Source organism: Vidua macroura, chromosome 5, assembly GCF_024509145.1.
Source record: "Vidua macroura isolate BioBank_ID:100142 chromosome 5, ASM2450914v1, whole genome shotgun sequence".
In the NCBI taxonomy this organism is placed as follows: domain Eukaryota; kingdom Metazoa; phylum Chordata; class Aves; order Passeriformes; family Viduidae; genus Vidua; species Vidua macroura.
In genome coordinates, this window is record NC_071575.1 from 9058096 (window position 1) to 9077050 (window position 18955).

At 40.6% G+C, this 18955-nt stretch overlaps 1 protein-coding gene across 1 annotated transcript in view; it reads left to right on the plus strand.

Moving 5' to 3' along the window:
* The first annotated feature begins 13640 nt into the window (after positions 1-13640).
* PPARA (peroxisome proliferator activated receptor alpha) overlaps positions 13641-18955 on the plus strand; it is a 40071-nt gene continuing 34756 nt past the window's right edge. The window contains exon 1 of the mRNA XM_053977453.1: positions 13641-14014. The gene's annotated coding sequence lies outside the window, so the exon portion shown is untranslated. The remainder of the gene's footprint in view (positions 14015-18955) is intronic.

The window sequence follows — 18955 nt, forward strand, 5'->3', positions numbered from 1 at the left end:
TTGAGGAGATAAAACCTCTGGGGCAGCTACAGTGTCTGGGTAAATTAGGAAGCCCAGATGTAATGTTCAGAAATATGAGATGGATAGGTAAAGTCACTGGCCAGCTGGCTGCCACTGATCAGAAATGTCCTAAACAGCAAAGAAGTACAAAAAAACTCAACTGCTTTGGCTCATACCAACAGAGAGAAACTGCAGCAGCAAGGAACTTGCAAAAGGAAATTAAAAGCTGTCAAGATTCCTTAACAGGATCCATCCAGTGTTTCAAATTTTCTTTTACTTTGGATACAGATGTCAGTGTTTATAGATCCCAAAATTACTGGCATAAGAAAGAGTGGAAGGCCATTACTATAAAAGTCTAAATTTTCTAGAAGCACAGCATCAGTTGAGACTGAAGAATGATTTTGCTGCTCTTGCTTTGGGAACAATAAACTACAATACACCTCAAACATAAAGAGTTGAAGTGGGAATAGGAAAGATGGAAGCAATTGCTTTACCTCAAAATAGCTAAAAAAGGCAAATATTAGCTGTAGAGGAAAATGTCTTATTTCAGCATATAAGCAAAAGCCTTCCCTGCAGTTATAATCTCTGCCTTGCTACCAGCCAGATGTTCTCCATAAAGGAAAATTCACTAACTCTTCAAGTACCACAGGTATATGAAAAGCCACTAATTTTATACTCGCTGATTAAGTTAAAATCATTCCACGAAGTCACTGTAATTTAACTCATCAATGCTCTAAAATGACTGGGATGAGTAGGAGTACCAGTGCCAGATAAAACCCAGGAAGAAGGATGCAGACATTGAGTTTCTGTGCTTATAAACCCAGCCCCAGCCCACCAGATGGTGGCAGGAGAAGCATCTAGGGTTGGTCACCACGTACAGTTTTTACTCTCCCTTATACAATGCAGAGCAACAGGTGATGATGTTTTAGGTTTCACTGGAGGCATTTATGGAGAGAAACTACATTTGGCCTGAATATAAGAATGAGAAACAGCAAAATGTCTCCGTGGGTCAGAACACATGGAAGAAAGTACAATTTGTTGAAGTGCAGTAACGTGTCAGCTTTTTCTGGCAAGGCTGCAAAAATATGTAAAATGCAAACCATAAGGACAGTATAATTAATTTGCTTAACAGACAACATAAAGCCACATGAGACAGGCAACCCAGAAAGGCTGATTAAGTTGCAAAGAGGGAGATTTGACAGCCTGTGCAGGAAGAAGGAGTCTCTCAAATTGTGGTGGGTTTTTTTGTGAAAAGGTGTGCATAGAGGAGGTTCTAAGAAGTGGCTGAACCAAAGTATTTGGAAATTTGTCTTTGAGGGGATGCCCCTTTGGCCTGAGTGTGTGTGTGGGCACCTGGCTCAAGGGCTGCCTCCCCTGGTCCCTCGTAGTGTTTTGAGATGCGGATGAGATGTCATCATTGCTGTGTCTTGCAGTGGGACATGTGTGTGTGCTCTACCCACCCTGCAGGGTTTGGGGCTGCTGGTGACAGGAAGCTCAAACCCCTCTGGACTCACACCACCTCTTTGTACACCCCTAAAAGACCCCAGATACTCCTGCAACTGCAAGGATTGCCCAGTGTTACCTTGCCAGTAACACACAATGCACATCCTCATCAACTTAAACTTGTGGTCCAACCAGTATAAATATTTGTTAATCCAGGGCCCTTTCAGAGCTGTGTTACAGCTTTACCTGTGATTCTCATTGGGCAGAACTGCAGTTTGTATCTGCAGTAACATCTGAACCCCTCATTTTCCTGGAACATCTGTTTATAGCTGGGGAGGACGGCAGGAGAAGAGCACTTACTGACATTACTGTGCAGCTAAAACACACTTCTGGCTCTGAATGACAGTCCTCTGCCAGCCCATGGCCTCTGGACTATGGGGCATGGGCTTTATCACATGCTGCACTCAGCTGCAAATTAATAGAGAAAATAATACTTTTTGTCCCGTGAACCACATTAGCCACAGAATTATGCCATTATTTCTTTCTTCAACTGCTTTTCTGGTTCAGTTCCAGTTCAGCTCTGCCTCAGCAGAATCCCAGCCAGGCTGAATATGAATTTCAGCTGAACCAGAATCTCTGCTTGTTCAATGTTCCTTTCTTGTTATGATGCACAAATTAACTAGGAACCAGAATGCAATTAAGATTGATGAGTACAAGGATTATTTTTTTACTCTCACAGCTGTATCTGTTCCAGCTTCTAGGTCTTCTTGACTATAGCAGCAAGAATGAGGGATAAGCAGAACACGTATTCTATGTCAGCAGGTTACAACATCAGAAAGAGAGAAAGCAACCCCTGCAAGCACCTCCTACAAATCTAGGAAATGGATTTACCCATACCAGAGGCCTGTGTAGAGACAAACAAGAGTAGACACTATCAAATTTGGGTGTTTTAAAGCCAAAACACTACTGACTGAAGCTCTGTGACTCAAATCTTCCTCTACCAAAGACAGGCTTCATCTTGAAAATCTAACATGAGCTGAACCCCAATTTCAATTTACAAAAAGTGAATTTAGTTTTTCAACCACCATCCTCACACCAATAAAATTGGTCACACCAATAAAACTGGGAACAAATTAGTAATTACTGAAACACATAATGAAGTATCTTTTGAACAGGAAGAGGTCAACTTATCTTTTCCCAAGGGTCATGATACAATTTATGGCACCAGACTATATATGATTTGGACACTGTATTTCTAAATGAAATAGTTTTGGAGTTCTCACATTTTATGTGGCTGTTTTTCTGCAAGAGAGAATGAACTGTAATGCTGATTTCCTCTCAGCTCTCTCAGTTTTCCATGCACACACACACGCACACACACACACACACACACACACACACACACAGACTCCTGTACATATATATACAGAGTGTCGTGTTAGTTCTTGGTACCTTAATGAAATGCCTAAGCCATAACAGCCTATTTTAGTAAATTTGAGCAGCAAGTCTACGTTGGAGAATCTCTTCCCCGTAACTTTCCTTGGCATTTAACACTACCTGCAAAGTTAGTGAATAAATTCTGACAAAATCCCGTGGTGCAGAGGCAGGTATTGTTACTACTGCTATTAATGTACTCTTTGGAACAAGGCAAAAGGAATTCACTTTGGTTGACCTGTACTACAGGAGTTACAGCACAGAGAGATTTGGGCCCACATTCTCCCCTCTCCCTCATCCTTTGGACCTTGAAACATTTCTCCATGTAGTAATTTAGCAAAGGTTGTGATTCTGTACCTTCATCTGACTTCTGGGTTATCTGTGCCGAGACACAGCCAGCACGTGGCTGGATGAGAACCAGGCAGGCAACAGTGCCACAGTGTTCCTGGTGTAAATCCTCAGGCAGGGCATCGCTGCTCCTTGGGGAGGATGGCAGAGTATTTTGGACTGGGGTAAATTACAACCATGAACTTTGTGTGTGCCAACTAAAACAGCACAAAAATATAAAATTCCCCCCCGCGCCCAGCAGTGGCGAGGCTTTCACCAGAGCGAGCACAGCCTTCCAACTATAAATAGCAACTTCCCTAAAATTAGATGGAACTGGCAGGCTCTGGGCCATGAATGGGAGCACTGTTAATATGCTCATCAGGTACTGGAAGGGCTCCAAATCTGACAAGGCCTGCTACGGCACAAACGTTCTGTGCCTGGAAAAATGAGCAGGAACGGCTGAATGAATGGGGCCAGGGATGTTTTCCTAACTGGATAATAATATCACAGACTGCCTGATGATGCTGGTTACATTTAAAGGAGTACTGCAAGTAAGGATATATCTCCATATTTCTTACTGCTTTGCTTATGCTAACAGAAAATGCTGTTAAATCTAATGAATAAAGAAAGGTGGGAAGTCATTTAGGGGGAAATTAATACCAAGATACTAAGTAAAGTTAAACCAAGCTGGATAACAGTGTAAATTTTAGTATGTAGCTGCTTTTGGCTGTTTTCATTCAGAAATGGCTAGGGCTTCTCTGCACTCCTCCATGGTCATTTCCTGAATAGTGAATAAAAATATGAGTCAATGGTACACCAGGTACATGGTACTAATTGGCTGTTCCCCTGCTACAGAAACATCAAAAATGCTGTTTGGCTTTCTGCAGTTCAAAACAGACCCCATAGCATAGAAGGTGCCATTGTGGTCCCAAAATGGCAGAAAAACTTCAACTGCACAGATGATGTATGCTGACCTTTTCTCTAGCGTAGCACCATTGAAATGCAATCACTTCTGCACCTGCCATCAATCAGCCCACACTTCCATATATAGCCTTTTTTTCCCCCTAAAAAAATTAAGTTACCTCATAGAAAGGCACCTTGAGGGCACATTGCATTTCCACAAGGGAAGTCAGTGCACAGCAGCTGATGAATTGTGAATTTACACCCAGCTTATTGTTCAGTGTCTCTCCCATGTTGATAAACCATTAGTTCACTTCAGTTTAATTCATTTTGAGCGTGAATTAAGTTAAGGTAATTATGGCCAGCTGACTCCTAAATGAGTGTCCATAGAGAAATTATATATGCTCGAGTTATACTCACTTTAAATTCACATCTTTTTTTGTTAATTCACATTGACATCTTGTACAGGACAAGCCATTGGGTATCTTGGGCTTGTGCCAGAGCACCTTGAAGGTAAGGAAGGAGATTTTGAACTAGTCTCAACAGAGGGCAGAAAAATCAGATTCTCAGAGATGAAAAATATAGCAATTTTTTATTAAATAGAAAATATATAAATGGCCCAAACATAATAAGATTTTGCACATAACTATGATAATTTAATGTTTTTTATGAGAAACATTAAAATTAAACAGCATAGCACTGCTTCTATGCCCTTCTCAAGTCAGCACTTGTTGGCCATAAGGAAACCTCAAATTTACCCCACCATGCCCCAATTAATGTAATCATTTAAATGGGCTAAAGTATTTGTACTTGCTTTTTTTCCTGAAATCATCTCCTCATATGGCCATATCGACTTGTTTCTAATGTACAGAATTCTTTGAGTCACACATAGACTCATTTTCACCATGGCTTCAGGAAATAAAAGTGAGTTACTCTAACTCCAACTGGAAAATAACGATGCCATTGCTCCAGTCCTCCTGCAGCTTTGCCACTGTCACATGAACAGACTGGATTGGTGGTCCGAAGGCCTCACACAGCTGCAATGAAAAGTAGGTTTAACCACAGCTTCCAGACAATGGTTTTTTGCTTAGGAGAAATTTTGTGTAAACCAGCACTTTGAAATTTAATCCTACAGGGGTTAAAAACAAGACTGTTTTTTCTCTATGAGGGGATTTAATATTTGGGTTAACCACTTGATTAGCAAGGTTATGACCTTTGTTTATGGAACAGCTGCTGTATTTTTAGCCCAATGGGAAGGAAAGTTTTGATGTCCAGAGTGCTGATAGTGAAGTATGTATTTTCACTGGGGAAATGTTCTGTGTCAGTGAGGAACAGGAATGAAGTCTAATGAGGTCTCAAATGGGCTTGAATAATTGTGTGTGCATGGGGGGGAAACAACCAAAGTGAAAAACTTACCAAAAGCTTTCTATACAAAGATATAAAACCTGCTAGGATATTGCTGTAATTCTCTTGGAAGACTGTGCACACACTCCTTAAACATAGTGATAAACGTGAAGAAAAGTTTCAGAAAGAGAAATGCCATGGATTCTAAACTAAGATTTCAGTAGAAAAGATAATTAAACAAAAACTGACAATGCAACTAATGGAAGTTCAGGCTCTACTTCATAGTTCCAGTTTACTCCATAATCCCTTTTTCCCTCACATTTCCAGCTCTCTCCTTTCCCGCCGAGCCCGGAGAGCTGCCACTAGAGGTCAGGTGTTTATCGCTCTGCTCACTGCCATCAATCACCTCTCGTGCTGCTTGGTTAGAAACGAACCTGCCTGAAGACAAATTAAAAATCAGATCAAGGATGAACTGTGAATTGACACCACGGTTATGTGTTCTTCACAAATCGCAACATTTAAAATCTAGTTACGATTTCATGTGAGAAATCGGCAGTACGAAGATGGGATTTCCCAACAGGCAAAGAAAGCACTCGTTGATTCAGGTGCTGCACCAAAACCAATGGAGAAGCTATCAGTAATGATAATGAAAATAATGGTTAGGTACAGTACATGTAGGTTTGGAATGGTATAGGGCAGGTTCTGCTGTGATTTTTACCGGTAATGATTATTCTTCTCACACAATTAGTGCTTGCCTGACCACTTTTTTGGTCTCTGCAAAAGTGAGTGCCAGCTGGACAGGCAGCACGAGCTGGGGGGCAAATCAGCTACTTTGCCCCAAAACAAAGGATGCTGGAGGATATCTAGGACTGGGTTCTGTTTTTTCTAGGGCTGAAAACAAAGGACATGGGGCTAAAGGAACTGGGGGAGAGGACGTGGCAAGCTGAAGTTCCCATCACACAAAATGCTTGGGAAATCAGGTTTTGCTTGTTTCCTGGCACATGTGCAGTGTGTTCATGGCTAGGAATACTTCTATTAATTTTTCCAACTTGCTTTCAAGCTCTTTAGTAACTACACAGTCAATATTGCTGTCTTGTGCAAAAATACAAATGTAAAATTTACTGGGTTGGGTCTTTTCCAGAGAATGTAGTGAATAGTCATAGAAACTAACACAAGTAGAGCAATCATTCCAGGGCCAAATGTAGGCCCATTTCATCAACACTTACGTATTTTACAGAGGATCATGATGATTTTCTGAGCAAGAGCCTAAGAAACAAGAGTCTAAAAAAACCCCAAGAATTTAATTGCTTAAAATGAGATGTTATTTAAATCAACTAAGCCAGCACAGGGTGGTGACTTCAGAGAACCCCACTTAAGCTATTGCCTCCCAACTCTACATCTCCATAGGGAGATGCATTACATGAATTTATGGGGATGGATCCACAGGCCAAAGGCATGTGCAATGGTGTTTAGCAAGCAGCGGTTGCAGTCTCCTGAAAACTCAGGTCCAGAAATTCCAGCTCATTCATGGTGCTCCTGAAAGGCCCAAACCCAGCCCAGCCCAGCCCCTTATCCTTCTCTTTCACAAAAGTATTCCCATGACATGCCCCTGTTCCACAGATCCAAGCAAGGGCAGGTATTGCTTTCTAGAGAAGAGATAAAAAATCATCTGCTATCCTTCCTTTGTTAAATAAAAGAGTTGGGTTCAGTCTTCTGTCAGAAAACATTCAGTAGCAAAGAAAGAGCCCTAGGCTATGTGGATGCAGCCGTGATCAGCCCCAAACATCACTGCCATTCCAGCACTTCTGCTTTTGTAAGCTTTTCACTGAAGACATCTCCACAGAAGAACCTGGAGAGTATCCAACTTCACTTTAAAATGTATTTCACCTGACATACAGAACGTCTTGTGTAAACCACACTGAGATGATCTTCAAAACCTGTTCTTTCCTTCACTGCCTCTTTCAGAGTGCAGCAAATTCCCTTACAGAGATTTCTCTGATGGTATCAGAGATTCATCAATCAGAAAATCATTAACTATGTCCCAGAGCACAGTCTTTTATTCATTGACATCACTATGTTTTCAAAATGTTTTCCATGTGTGTTTGAAATAACTAATTTGAATTTGTTATTTAATCTGTACCTCCATGCCAAATTGCAGGAGACCTTCAGTGCAATGTCTTAGAACTGTGACAGGGTGAGAGGTGGTATAAAATTTCAGCACTGAAAAACTCAAAGCACATCAATTCCGAATTTTTGGAGATATTTAACTTTATCAACAACTGGAAAAACAAAACAATCTAAGAGTAAAAGGCTTGAAGTACCAGTCATACACATTAGGAATAAGGAAGAACTATGTTTATTTAGGTTTGGGAGGGTAGGCTTTGGGGTTTTTTGGTAGAAAAAGTCTTATCTTTGTTCAAAGGGTGAGTGACTACTGTTCTAAGCAGCAATATGGAAAGGGAACAAGTAGTTTTGTCTCAGGTGTTTTCTATTCTCTCCACCTTGTTTTTACACAGTGCAATCACCGGTACAGAAGTCCACAGTTACTCAATGTCCATTTACTGCATGCAAATATTTTTGTTGTGATAGAAACATTATTTTAGAGGATGGCACAATGGTCGTGTTACTATTTTAAACCAGCTGCTGGTAATATGAAACTACTTCCAGAGTACTTTAAAATGCTACTGTATGGTTTGCTAAAACTGCATTTAGGGTTTGGTTCGTGGCTTTGATGACTCCGTTGCTCAGATTCTGCTGTGCCTTGTGCTTTGTCTGCTCAGAAGAGGGACTACAGCTTTTCTTTTCAACCAGAGAGAAATTTAAACAGCAAATATTTAATTTTTAGGCTTAAGTAATTTTCAGGGCGATATTCTTTGTTATTTGTAGATACAAAGTTTTATAAGAATTTTTTTAAAAAAATAGTTTATGGGAAATCTCCTATTTGTGTTCTTGTAATGCCATAAGACAACTGCAAGGAGAAATGTTTTTAAATGAGAGGAATGGTTCTATCAAGCAAATGTGAAAATAAATTCAATCAGTAGGCATTCATCCTCATTTTGCAGAGAAATCATGTATCTACCTCGAGTGTTAAAAGGTCAGTCTAAAAGATCACCTGTTATATCAAACTTTCACTAATTTGAGGGCAAAAGACCTGCACTCACAGTTGCAGCTGTTTTCTGCAGGGCTGAATTCTTACCAAATCTGATGACTCTACAGGGCCTGCACAGTTCTGGGTGCAGCCCTAGGAGGTTTCTGTGCCTGCTGACAAATAGGAAGAATAACTTTGTTATCACTGAGTGACTGCACTTTGTAAAGCTAAGCCACTGCAGGCAGTTATGAGTCCTTTGTTTTCTGAAAAGCAGTGCTTTTTAAATCCATTTAATGCTGGAAGAGTTAGCATGCAGCAAGGTGTTCTCTGCTGCTGCCTTCATCTCTCTGTAAGTTCTGGCCCAGGTGTTTGTAGACACATCAGTCAAAGGTGAACACATACAAGGAATACGTGCATCCATCTACTCCTGACAAAGGGATAACGTGACTGGTAGATGTGCAGTACAGGAGAACTGACCTCCTGTCAGCTGCAGTCTTGCTGTGTTGACCACTTTTACTTTTTGTAGTGATACAAGAGGAAAGCAAGAATGCAATTTTGCTGTTTGTTAGGGTTTTATAAAATAACTTTCTGGCTGTGTCTCTCTTCTACACCAGTGAATCTGGCAAGGCAAAAATAACCACATTATTCTCTCACAGCACCCCCCAGAAATAGGTAAAAACGTGCTCACAAGCTATGGAGTAGACAGGATGCAGGGTACTGATAGAGACAAAAGGGTGGAAACATCAATAGCCTTCCTGCCTCCTGGCTCCTCTCAGGGTTCTTCACTGTCAAAAAAGTACAATTTGAAGGCCTCTGTTTCTTTCCTCCTCAATGTCTCTGCATTTGGTACGTCTCAGCAGTCCATTATTTTCCTTTTTTTAATACCAGCTTTCCACTCCTAAGCCTCAATCTGAATAACACCCATAAAAATTGATGAAGGTGCCAAGTCCAGCATGGCATTTACAGAACAGAGATGTCACATCAGGCTTTCATTGTGACCTTTATTGTGACCCACGTGTCCTCAGGCTTTCCCTGGGAGTTTGCTGCTGCTGCAGCACAAGCCCCTCTGGGAGGAGCTGCCCCTGTTTTTGCTGCAGAGCACTCTGCTCTCCGCGAGGAATGAAAAATAACAGCGGTGGGTTCCAGTATGCATGGCATGAAGGATGTGGCTGCCAAGAACAAAGGCTTGATCCTCGTGTTCCAGAAAAAGAATGGCTCAGTATACTTAGCACATTGCTCCAAGTGATTAATCCAGGGAATAAAGGTGGGTTTTTTTCCTGAGGCACATGAATATTTTTTAAAAGTACAGTTTTATTCTCTTGGAGCAACACAGCCTTAAAATTGAATAGCCCAATTTCTACTAGTGCTATCATGACTTGTGATAAGGAATGGAAAAACTATATAAAATAGTAGCCTACTGTATCAAACATATTCATTCAATAATATTTTTCATATCCAGGAGCTTATCAGAAACCTCGTATCAGGTACAGACTGCACTGGGTACAACCTGCTGTTCTGCTGGAGCAGATGAAGGCAGATCAGCTGTGCAAATTCAGAAAACTGCACATATTGCAGGAAGCATAAGGTATTTTCATACATTTGTACTATCCACCTTTTCTTTTAATGTAGGGTTTGTCCTTCACTCTGAAGTAACTCTACCTAGAGGCTATTTAGTGAAGAGCCTTGCTGGATTCAGGCCCACTGGAAACTATTTATCACTGTTTACAGAAGAGAAAATCAGGGCCACCAGATTAGCAACCAAATCTAAAACTGACTTCAAAGTACATTCTCCGATAGCACAATACACATCTTTCAAATTTATGGACATGAGTGGAGATCTGAGAAAAACATGAAATCATCATTTATCTAAAGACAGCCTTTCATGATCCATGGGTACAAATAAAATGTGCATACCTTCCAGAAGCAAACACTGTAGCCAGGTTTCAAAGGCAACTCAAATCTGACTAGATTAATTTACCATCTCTTAGTTGTATTTCTAAATCAAAGCATCATTAGTGTAATATACATACCAGCTGTAAAGTATTTATTTCTGGAGTGAAAAACCAATGTAAGAGCTAGAGACAGAAAAAACAACAAAAAATGGTTGGTTGTTCCACTTGGACTCTCCAAGGATTTACAGAGTTTAGGGAGAAAAAAAAATCAGCAGTGTATTTTATTTTTAATCAGAAATTCACTGCATCTGGATTAAGTACATTTTGATACCAGTATTCCACTCTGATTTTTTAATGTCTAGTTCACCTTTATTTGTGTAATAAATCATATTTTTCTGCATATAGTTCATGGGATTGATAGTGGGGTAATGACTGACTTCAGCCTTTTCTCTAAGAGCAAATCAAAGTTGCTAAAATGTCTTAGGATCTTTATGTATAGGCAAACAGCATTTCACAAAATTAAGAGAAATTTTAAGATTTAGCCCCAAAGAACTGAATAGTCAGGTAAACAGGAGCAAGAATTTAGTATAATTACATTAAAAGTAGTCAATGAAGTGTTGGCCAATTGGAAAAACTAAGTTTGCAAAAGAAATAGGGTTTGAAGGACTGATACAAAGACAGCAGGCAAGGACAGTGCGTGCTTGTGAAGAGGGGCATTGACCCAATCAAGGGGTTTGAAGATGGGGGAAAGAAAAGAGGAATAAAACTAATACTGGTGCAATGGGAAACCAAACAACCCACCAGAGATTTCAACCACTATTTGATCTGTTTTTTAATATCTATAGAAAGTGGATATGGCCTTTACCACCTTCTTCCAAGGTATGGTTTAACAAACAAGTGAACTGATGTAACAACTTAGAGCTGCAAGGGGGAAGATCTCTCTTCCTTCTCCCCTTTCCCAGTGTCCTCTCCTCACCCTTGTGCCTGATCTGGTGTTCCATGGCTCCCAGCTGAGGCAACGCAAATCCCTAACCTACCAACAACTAGCCAGTCTTTTGGGGGGGTTGAAAAATGCCACAAATACTAAAGCACAAAGAGGGTAAATGGTGGAGCCTGTGCCTGAAAAAAGGGTAGGAGAAGGGAATGTGGTTTTCCATTTTCAGCAGTGCTACACTGATATTACCCCAGAAGGCTTCTCTGCTGCCAGAACACTGTGAAGTGCAGTTGTGTGACACCTGTGACACCTGGCTTTGAGGATTTCTTCCTGACTCAGTTTCCAGTCTGAGCACTAGCCTATGGCATTGCCCTTGATAAGAAAAAAAAATTCACTTTTTCACTTTGTGTTATAATTAGAATTTTACTGGGTCAAAAATTAGAGTTTTTGGAATTAGAGTTTTACTGGTCATAGGTAAATAGCTAATCTAACTGTAAAATCTGAGTAGAGACACAGCTCCTGTAATTGCACCACCAAGTAATCAGGTGATGTCAGCACACTCACACCCTCGGTTCGTCTAACCTCACTTACCCTGTGATAACATAACAGTGCCTTGCTTTCCCCGTTTGCAGTGCCACGGGAACCTCGCTCTGTGCGGGGCATCCGAGGCTTTCTGTGCGTGTCCGTGTGCTGTGACAAACCTGGTGGCATGTAGGACAGTGACAGGGCACTTTACCTTCTGCACAGCTCCAAAAGGCAAACTCCCAGAATGTAAACATGAATGAGATGTACAGGGCAGCTATATTGACAAGATCTTTTTTTATTTCCAGATTAAATAGAAATAAATTGGAGGTATACTGAGATATCAGAAACATTTGAAAATCCCAGGCTGGACATTGAACAAACATTTGTAATATTGAACCCCAGAAAAAACAGCAAATATTTTGTGTTCTCTAACAAATATTTGCAGAGTTGCACACAGATGAATTAGGTAATCAGAGCAACTGCTGTCAGATAGCAACTCTAAATGGGTGCAAAACTCTATGATACAGCTCTAATTAACCACTCTTGTATGATGGTTCTTCTTCTCGGAGGCTCCCAGAATGGCATCAGTGATCTGTCTGTCCTGTTGTCAGCATTTTCCAGTGGTTTGGGAATTTCTGGGGTCTCCAGCTATGGCTGTAGAAAGGGCGAAGCCAGACAACCAGTGTGTGTGCACCCAGAGAGGCAGGTAGCTGGCAGAAGACCAGCTTTGGTGTATTTGCTGCTCTACATTCAAACCTTATGGATTTTATTTGCCAGTTTCTAGAGCCAAATGTACCTCAAGACATAAACAGGAGGTAAAAAGGGAGAAAGGGAGACAATTATATTAATATATGCAAAAGATAGTAACAAATTCTTTTTTTAGTGGGGGAAGATCTGTGAAATAATTCAATTAAAAACTAAATCTCTGATAACACTAGTACACAGAAAAGCAGACTTCACAGGCTGCTCCTTAAACAAGTTCTTGTCCTTGCCTCTTTTAAACCATATATCCAGATTTTTCTTCTGGCTCTTGCTGCATTTGGAGTGAATGAAATGATACAAGAAAATTGGTTTTTTTTAACTGGAAAGACATTAGCTCAGGGATTATTATGAGAAAAAAACTGTTTGGAAAATATGCTGAATATTGCAAATGTATAGCTTCGAAAACATGCTGGATTTTCATCTAGTTCTGAACACAATTTCTATTTCTTGCAGGTTCAGCATCAAATCGTTTCCACAAGGTCATGAGGTTTTCAGAAGCCAATGGAGCATTTCAGGCTCGGTTTCACTAAAGAGAGATGGGTCTTACTACACAAGGATCTGTCATGTGCAATTTTGTTTACTTGGGACTGTTTGCTAACCTCCAGCTTCAATGAGTCATGGTATTTTTACTACCATGCTGTCCATTCCATAGGCTTTAACACACTCCTCCACTTAATTATTAACAAAGTCCAAAGGTATCCACCCCTCTCCCACACAGTTCTTCCAGCTAAACACAGCTTTGAAACCTCTTCTTATTTAAAATTGTTCTTTACGGTTTGGATAAATACAGTGTTAGCAGTTGATGCTTTCGTGTTGCTGCAATGACGTCCTTCCCCACAAAGGCGCCTGCTGCTGTTTACATTCCTTATGTCCAAATAAGCTGGACTTGCCCACACTCCAGCAGATATCCTCTGGCTTTGCTCCTCATGATCCAGCTGAAAATCACCTCCTTTTCCAGGGTTCCCTGTAGTCACTGAAAGAAGCTCTTCCCTCTATTTCCTTATCCCTCAGGTTCCCTGCCACAGTCGCCTTTTCCATGTCCTTGGTGAGGCTGGACCAGGGTTTGATGCCAGGCTGATTTCCAGGGTAGTGCAGAGGGCAGAAATTCAGCCAGTGCTCCTCCCAGATGTGAGGCACATGCCATGAATTAGATCATGAAATTATTCTTACTTTCTGCTGCTATTTCCTATTTTTCAGTGGAACAGGTTCCCTGATCTGGTTCACAGCACAGCAAAAAGCTGGAATTGGCAAGATTGAGGAGTGATGCAGCATGGCATGAGGACAAATAAAAGGTGGTACTGGATGTTGGGATCTTTCTGAGGCCACAGAATCAGAAAACTGTGACCTTTCTTTTGCTGGCCTCGGGTAAGCCTCAATTTCTAGCCAATAATGAGCTTGTTAATCTGTTTTATAACAATGTGTTTTCAAGTCTCCTCTGACCTCCCTCTTCTATGTTTTTTAACATCCTGTTTACAAATTATTTTATCAAACACTTTAAACAATTTTAGAAGTACAGTCTTGCTTTAAAAATACCTGTCTAGGACTTAGTTACGAGCAGCTCCTATTCACATAGCAAAGCTGGTCAGTGTGAAGAGCAGTGAGAAGTACTTGAACAGGAACGTGCACAAAGTTTAAAGGAAAAACTGGTACCTACAAAGCATCAGCCCCATTATATGTGCCTTTGTTTTGAAGTCTGACTTTTAGATGTGCAACGATTGAGCAGAGAGTCCCGAAATGAGCTGTATGATTGTTCATCCCAAGGCAGCTGTGGCTGAGGCTCGGTGTATCACTTGTGAGTGCTGGAAAAGGTTGGGTGTGTATCACAGCGGGTGTTAATCACCGGCTGGAAACAGGGTAGGAAAACAATTTAAGCTCAATGGTTACTCAGCTAATTGCTTTGACTAAGTCTCACATTTACACACCCAAACTCGACATTTTTACTTGACAGCACAGTAGAAATACTTCTCCTTCCTCCGGGGGAGATAAGTACAAGCAGTACAAGGAAAAGAAACTGCTTGCATTAAGGACCCTGGAGAACTGCAAATCTGTGATTAGATGAGCTCGGGGAAATGCACTGGTGTGGACACACAGCACCACTACCACCCGGCAAATATCCTGCTGTATGCCACATGCTGCCAACTCCGGAAATGGCAGCAACCTGTACTTTCTCTTTAATTGCCTCTGCTAGAACCAAACAGACCCAAATCCGCTTAGCTTTGAGCTCCCCATCAGGAGCCACGGGACTTTGCACCAAAACAAGCACACATGCACGATTGGCACTGCATATCCTCAGGTGCTCTGGAAGTTGCACAATGTGTGCACAACCACTGCATCTCATTTGGTGCTCTGGCAGCAGTACAGCCTCTACAACCACTGCATCTCCTTGCTAGAGGTGTGCTTACACCTCTGGTGCATGAGCTGTCCAGGGTATGGAGGCAAATGGAAGTTGCAACTTCAGTTTTAATTTCTGCAGTTGGACGGAATTATTTACAAAGCAAAATTATTTAGGGCACGCTGATATTTTCACAGCAATTCCTTCTTGAAATCTGCATAAAACATGAGTGAAGGCCCAGAAACTTCTGCAACTTATATTAAGTCTACAACTAGAGCTAGACAAGGATAGATAAGCATTGATGCTGGGAAAATTGACCAGTGACAGCATAAACTGATCAAGGCATGCAAAGGAATAAATACAGACTGCAGAGATGCATAGGAGGACACGTTAAAAAGAAAACCAAGTAGAAATTGCTAATAATTGTTTATTCTGTCTTGCTTCTTTGTTGTGCTGTGTCATGCTCATGTACAGGCTGTGCAGGGAAGGAGTAGGTTTCCTGCAGGATTGGTAAAGGACAGTAGAGAGTGCACCAGAAGTGACAGGAAAGAAGATCTGGGAATTGGAAGCAGACATCAAAGAGGGTACAGAGTTGACGTAAATAGAAAAGAGACTTGAGAGGGGACAGTGAAAGTTAGCTTTAGCTGGAGACAGGAGAGAATGAGGGCCAAAAGATATGTTGCAATAGCCACTCGTGAGTAAGATTTGAATCATAGTTATGGGGGCGAAAACAGGGACAGATTTTAAGTATATCACCCAAGAAGAGAATCTCAGTGACATGGATAAAACACCAACTGGGAAACTGAGACTGGGGAAAAGGGGGCAACAAAGGCTTCACTGAGGTAACAAAACAAAAGTAGGAACAAGTGGGAAACCTGGACCAGAAAGAAACTCTTTCTTTGAAACAGGAAACGTTCAAATGGTATTCAGTTCAAAGGACTGGAAATACTGGGATAAATAAATTAAAATGCATTAAACAATTAAATTAAGAGTATATTTATTTCCAAGGATAATAGGGAAAAATCTGCCTAAAAAGGAGGAAACTTGTTCCCTCAGTCACACTATGGCAAGCACCACATTCATCAAAGAAAGGAAGGAGCAATCCACCCCAGTTCAAGATACCAAGCAGTGATTTGTTTTCTAAAAATGTATATGTTTATTATATTAAGCTTAACTGATTTCTAGCAGTTCCCAGAGACCAAAAACAAAATGCATAAATAAACTTGCTAAATCCTGCTGAATCTGGTAATGCAGTGTCCAGCACAAAAAGAAATGTATAGAAAAGGAATATTACACTGGAGAAAGAAATCATTCAGATGAGAAGGTAGGGCAAATTTGGGAAAGAATAGCCACAGCTGAGTTTTAAGAGTAATTGCTTATTGCCATAAGGTGTTTTCAAGTCAGTAATTTTCCCCTCTGCTTCCTCCCAATCCAACATGGGCTCTCCCTCAGAATAAAGATTTGGGACATCCTGCTTTACTGTAAGAAAGGTGCTTGTTCTGGTAATAGTTTTCTTTAAAGAGCTTTTTTTTTATTAAAACAAAGAAATTAAACACACTGGTTGTAATACTGATGAGAGGGTAAACACTAAAAAAAACCCCAAAACTTCACCAGTTCTCAACCTGACTGGCAATCATGTAGTGAAAACCCATAGCAGCAATGACAGCACCAGCATAAAGAGTAATGAGAGGAATTCTAAACATTTTGGCTTAAGAAGGGTTAATAAGTTTAAAGCACCATGATCTTACATGCAACTGTTCTGAAGTCTTTTTGACACAGGGAGAAATTTATGGACACCTGCAATGTTTGATCTTGATGCTCTGGCAAGTTATGAGTTGTTTCAGTAAGTGAAGAGTAATGAGCAAAGTAACTTTCAAACATGAAAAGAAATTATCTGAATGACCAAGGCTATACCTTATATAGATGGGGTGGCATGGTAAACATCTCTAACAGAAATTAAATGTAAGTAACAGCTTCATTGCTTATTTTGTTGGGAAATATAATCTCATCTTAGATTTTTTTAAACATTGAATGTCTAAATAGTTTTGTGGAACAGTAGGCTTGTGTAAACTTGTAAGTTGCATCCTGCTTCCATCCAAAACCTGTCATAGGAAAATGAGGCAAATGAGTCTCATGTGACTTATCTAAATGTTTTCATTTATCACCTTTAGCCTTAGAGCTTTGTTCTAATCCAGGAGAGAGACATGCATCTAAAAACAACCAGCCCTCAAATCCAGCCTGACCTAAAATCAACAGCAAAACAAAGCAGCACAGATATTTCTGTACCCAGACTGCTATGCTGAGAGAGAGCTTCATAAGGAAAGCTCAGGGTGGATACATCTCAATGGTCTCTCCTCTGCTTGACCAGTTTTCTTGGATGTTGTTTGGGTTTTTTTAAGGGGTTTGATTTAATGAGAGAGAATTGTGCTTTTAACAATGATTTGCATAGTGTGTATATTAAATAAATCAGATTTAATCCTCTTCTGTTCATTATTACATGGGACTTTTGGCTTTGACATATTTCGACCAGACACAAAGGGGCAGGATCCAGCATGCACAAAGTTATACAGAAAAAAAATCAAATTACACTCTGACAGTTTTCTAGACTTCTGCTAGTGACGTCTGCTCACAAAACTTCTTGCTTTGTGATTGTCCAGCCTCTTCTATTCTTTTAATAAGAATGATTCAAAGATTAATGTAATTAATTTTCCATTAGTACATGTTAATTCTGTAAGGCTTCAGTAGGCACTGATAGAGAAACAGAACCCTATGTATGCTATTTCAGCTGATAAAGTGCTGGCTACAACACTGGGTTTCTGTAGTTCCCACTTCAAATAAATACTCAAATGGGAAGGCTCTATGGCTCTATCGACTTTGTCGTGGAAGTATTTTACGATGACCCAGCAAAAACAAGGCCCATTGTCTGTTAAAATCTCTATCATCAAATCAGCAAGAGAAACCACAGCAAATATTTGAGCACAGGGTCAGCCCACTTCCTGCATTCTACCCGTAGCTGGAGGAGGTGGCAAAGGCGCTGCCAATTTTCCCTGGTATGGTCTGTCCTCCCAAAGTTCTGAATGAGTCTGTGCTGACTTGGAGCTGCTCATCTGCTCCCACAGAATTGTTATGAGAGACTCCATATCTGGCCTTTAAGTAAATGAAAAGGCATTTCTCTCTTGCAAATGAATATCTCTTTTGTGATAGAAATGCTGTGTGTGGCTGTGCAGGCCTCTGACAAAGCCAGCTGGCTACTGGAAAGATGGAAAATCAACAACTGCACAAATGTGGCTGCTTCTTCCACAACTGTCAAACTGTTAGGCAATTGTAATAAGGTTATTGCATATTAATAGAATATAAAACTAATTGAAGGTTATTGCAGCTAAAAAGCTGGTAAATAATCTAACTTCTGATTTCTAAAAGCTTGCACATTTAAATAGCTAATGGATTTTTACATTTAGTATGGGATTAAGATTTAAATTGTGACACAAATTTACACAATCCAATAATTGTCAATAAAAGCTCTTTCAGTACAAAATAGTCTACTGCAGTCTCCTGTGCAAATCTTTTAAGCGTGGTATAGATTCTCCTCCTTTAACACTTTCTGCAACACCAGTCATTTTCATGGACAAAACGTTTCCAAGTTCTTCAGAAGAATCACTTCCAGAACGGGGGTTAAGAGCGCTCTCCTCCATGCCTGGAGTAACACAGCCCTCCTTGCTGCAGATGGAGCTTGCTACATTTTTGGTGTAGGCTGAGGAGCCCACAGGTCATAAACAGGAAGCAACCCACAACTCATTTTGAATTCCAATAAATATTTTGTGTTTTACTGCCTTTGGGACAGCACTTGTGTGTGAGTCAGGACAAGATGAGGTGTGGATAAAAAGCTGAGTCAGCCCGGCATGCCTCTCACTGGCAACTGTGGCAAATCCCTCAAAACGTGCATATTCCCCAGGCAAAAGCCTGCATCCATTCCA